The following is a 5,000-nucleotide window of genomic DNA, read 5'->3' as shown; positions in this document are numbered from 1 at the left end:
ACACATTAACCAAAAACACCAACACACAACAAGCCCAAACATACCGACACGCCCACACAAACACACGTATACAGACACACAGGCCTTCACACAACCGTCTACACAAACACACAGAGCTAATCACATGGCCTAGCTATTGTGCCAGAAATTGCATGTCAGACTGTCAATGATTATCATTCATTTGGCATATCCCATGACTAGATTCACTTAATAATAATCGTTCTGTCATTGTGTGATATGTCTAGCTGAGTGGTGTGGTGGTCTCTAATAGGGGATTCGAGAGAAAATTTACAATAATTGTTGTACATAAAGTCTAGCATCAATTAAAACCATGTCGACTGAAGACTTGCTGTGATAAGAGGGGAGTAGGATTAGTTTTGAAGTCGTCTAGCTGAGCGGTGTGATGAGCTCTAGTGGGGGATTCATGTTAAAATAAACAGTAAAAGATATATATAGTCTCTAGCATCGATTAAAGCCATGCCGACTGAAGACTTGCTGTGGTAGGAGGGGGACAGGGTTGATTTTGAAGTCATGTCTAGGTGAGCGGTGTGGTGAGCTCTAATGGGAGATTCATGATAAAATAACCTATATAGAACATTTAGACCCTAGCATCAATTAAAACCATGCCGTCTGAAGACTTGCTGTGGTTGGAGGGGGACAGGGTTGATTTTGAAGTCATGTCTAGCTAAGCACTGTGGTGAGCAGAGCGTTGGCGTGAAGTGAAGTATGGTGAAGGTAGTGACGAGTTAAATGTTGAGTTGTGAGTGATCAGAAGATTTTAAGAACATGGAAGAAAAATATTGTGAAAAAAGTATCGGTGTTCTCTTCTATCCATCTAAAATTCCAACGCAGTCACACAGCCTTGATATGGAATTGTAGCTTGCACACAACAGCAGGATAACTTTGGCTGCAGATTTCTTTCCCATTACTTTTCTTATCATTACTGACTGTGTTATTGTTTATATCACGTCTATTGCCATTCATATCAAAGTTATTACTATAGTTAAATCATTAGTACCTGCGTCATCTTTGTGAATCAAATGGTTAAGAACATATTCACGATATGTTTATCTTATTAACTCAGGAGACTGAGAATAACGTCAACTATTAGTTTACCCATTTACACAAATTCTCACATGTGTGTGTGCTCTCGCGTTCGTGTAGTTACGTGTCTGAGTAAGATGGATGGCTGTAGTTCCTTCACCCTGCTCTTATCTCCGTCTTCCTCATTTCCTCCTTTATCTCGCCGTCCGCTGTTCCTTTCTACTTCCGGATATTTGCTCTTTAACTTCTGTTATGACTTTTTTCTGCGTCCGGTCCCTTCTCCAATAACACTTCCTCCTCCACCTAAACAAAATCCTCTTCCCCCGCTTCCTTGTCCAGCGGCACCTCTTCCACTTCCTTAAAAACAAACACCTCCTCCTCTTGCCTCACCAGCAACAGCTACCTCACCACTTTCTTCTCCAAAAAGACTTTCTCCGCCCACTTCCTTCTTCAGTAACACTCCGTGACTTCTTTCTCCACAAGCGTTCCGCACCACTTCCTTCTTCTACAACACCCTTCCCACAACTTCCTTCTTCACCAATATCACATGCTCCACTACTTTCTTCTTCGTCCTCAAAGCTTCCTTCACCACTTCTCCATCAACACCAACACCTCCTCCATCTCCGCCTCCCTCCCTTCCCTTCTCCATCGACGCCTCCCTCTTTCCCGTTCTCCACCAGTCCCCTCCATCTCTACCATCTGAGCCACCATCCCTCTCTCCCTTCCTCCCTTCGTCCATCATCTCCACCTCCCTCCCTCCCTCCCCTCCTCCACCCTCCTCCACCATCTCCACCTCCCTCCCTCCCCCTCCTCCACCCTTCTCCATCTCTACCTCCCTCCCTCCCCTCCCCTCCTCCACCCCTCTCCCTCTCTCCCCCTCCTCCTCCCTCTATCCATTATCTCTCCCTTGATCAAGAAATAAACATTTATCACGATCAGAATATTGCACGAGCGATCAGGACCCCTCCTGATGAATTACCTCGGAGAAATACGGCTAATCGGCAACCCGTGACGACACCTCCCCCCCCCCCCCTTATCTCCTCCTTCTAACCCTACCCTCGCTCTCCTCCTTGTTCCTCTCCTGTTCCTTATCCTTACGCTTCCCCCTCCCTTCCTCCTCTTCCTTATTCCTCTCCTCCATACCCCTTTGTTTCTCATCCTTACGCCTCCCCTTCCACTCTCTCTCTCCTCTCTCTTCTTCTTCTCCTCCCACCCACACCACTTCCTTCCTCTTCTCCTGATCCCCTATTCTCCCCCTATCATCTTGCCTCCGTGTCCCCCCCTCCTAATCCTTCTTATAGCTACCCATCCCCCCTCGCCCCTCTCCTTCCGCACTGCCCCCCCTTCCCCGTCTAAACTCTCGTAACCCCATTTGATTAATCATGTATGGAATGGGAAAATGAAGATAGGGTCGGGGAAGGAGAGGATAGAGAAGGAAAGAATAAGTTGATTGGGAGAAATACGAACGGGAGGTAGAGGCGGACGGGAGGAAACGAGAAACGGATATGATGATTAAAAAAAAAAAAAAAAAAAAAAAAAATGAGGCAAGGCATATCATAAAATAGATTATATAACAAAGTTAAATAAATATGCAATACAATTTATAAAACAATTCTATAACGATAGAAGCACTCATAGAAATACTGTCATACAATAAACGTGTTCGCTTTTACTTGTATTCTATGGTATCTAAATTGCAGGAAGTATACAAATATCCGGTCTGTAATGGCTGTTTCTCTAATGTGTTTCTGTAGATGGCGCTCCGGTAAGTGGTACACATTAGTTGCTAACAATGTAACATTCTACTATTAAATATGTGCATTGTATGAATCACACGAGACGTATAAAAAATGTATGAATCTCGGATAAAACATGATTATGTGTACATCCACAACATAAACATGAAGAACATTGTAAACTCCCAACAACATGAACATGAAGTACATTGTACATCCCCATCAACATGAACATGAATCACATTGCACATCCCTAATAGAATCAACAAAAAGTGCATACTCTTTCAGCTCAGAAAACAGTTTCGAAATGAAGGCATAATAATTACTAGTGTTTTTACTTGTCTGGTGTCCATTAAAAGCTTGACGACTGAGGACTTGCTGCGGTTTAAGGGTTGGTTTTGAAGACGGCCACCAACGCAAGACTGACACGGTACTTCAAGGAGACGAATCGTGCTGAGCCTTATATAGTGTTGCAGTTTGTGACCCTTTGTTAGAGTGACGTCAGGTGAGGGCAAGGCAATTAGCTATCTTGTTATCTCGATTTCATTTAGGGAACAAAGAGGTAGGCAAAATATTGATACGTGAAGGTGGCCCGTGGCTGATTGGCCACCGACTCCCTTTCCTCGGGCAGCGTGGCAACATGCGCCGCTGCCGCTGTTAGCAAAGTTGCTACTATTAAAACTCTAACACTCCCCCTCTAATGCAGGGAAACCACTGCATTTATCAGAAATTGAAAAAGGGACTATGTGGCTCAATACAATGTATAATCAATAGCTTCAAATGAACAAAATGCATTTTGGGGATAAAAAGGGTTTTGAAATGTGTATGCCACATGGCACAATGCAAATTACATAATTCTATTTAAGGCAAAACCAAGTGATATGGAATTCTTCAAGTGTAGATTCTGGAACTCTGACTTCTAGACGTCTGGGGGCGCCTTATGCGATGCGGCCTTCTCCTGGGGGCTCGTGGCTGGGTGTCTTCGATGTGTCCGCTACCTTTGGGACTCCCTGTACTGCCGGCACCTCTGTGCTGTCCCTTGACCGGAGGTGTCGTCGGTTTCTGAAAGTGAATATGGCGTGGGGGTCACTTCATCTGCAAAAGAGGTGCACGGTCTAATGCAAACGTCGTTCGTCCAGAGACCTCCAGGAGCCGTCATTCTAAGTGCCCTGCATTTTCTTCTGTCAGGGTGTAAGAGGGAGTAACAGGTCGAGTGGTTATGCATGGCTCCTCGGTCTGTTCTGTGGCGCCCATCGTCGCACGCACACTGGAGAAGTCATGTGATACTAGGCCCAGCGCCTTGCATGCCCGCTTTGAAAGGTAAGGCTGCCGCATGCCCTCGGCAGAGTACAGGTAGGCCTGAGTGGACCGTCCCCCCACACCCGTAAGCGTCCCTCGTCGAGGTGCTGAGCCTGCTGAATTATCCCCAGGTCCCGCGTGAGCTGCCGTCTCACTATGCAAACCTGTGCAACAGTGTCAGCCATGGCTTTAACGAGGTACTGCTCTTCATTGCCTGACCCCGTTACAAGGACGTCTAGTTGTGGCTGGCTGGTCACGCCCTTGGAAGCTATTACACCGATGGCTACTTTGTTTTTCTTCACCTGTTTTTTCGCTAACTGATAGATCCTTCGGAAGTGATCCAGCTTCACTGAGCGACGCCATGTGCGGAAGTCTGCTGCCATTCCTAACAGCATTCACTTAAGGCCGATATGTTAAGGGTCCTTGGCCATCGGTTTCTGGGCCTCAATGTCGCCACAGCCTGCTGCGATGCCGTGATGGTGGCATCGGGCAAGACGAGGGTTGTTTGAGTCGACGCCTGGATGTCGTTGCCTTGTTGGCGTAATAATTTCTTTGCGGTTTGTTAGTCACTGTTCCATGCTAGGGTGACGTTAGGTGAGGGTAAGGCAAATCGCTCTCTTGCTTTCTTGATTTTTATTTAGGGAACAAAAAGGGACGCAAAGTATACATGCACGAAGGCGGCCCGAGGCGACTGACCACCGACTCCCTTTCCTTGGGCAACATGGCAAACATGCGTCGCTGATTTAGAGATTAATAATGGCAATGATAATAATAGTGAGAATGCTGATAATAATGGTAGTAATATCTACATCAGCAATAATAATAATGATGATAATAATGAAAATGATAATTACAGTTATACTAAATATTAATAATGATGATGATGATGATGATGATGATGATAATAATAAAATAATAATA

The sequence above is a fragment of the Penaeus vannamei genome, chromosome 11 (assembly GCF_042767895.1).
Source record: "Penaeus vannamei isolate JL-2024 chromosome 11, ASM4276789v1, whole genome shotgun sequence".
Classification (NCBI taxonomy): Eukaryota; Metazoa; Arthropoda; class Malacostraca; order Decapoda; family Penaeidae; genus Penaeus; species Penaeus vannamei.
Note: the sequence above shows the minus strand (reverse complement) of the source record.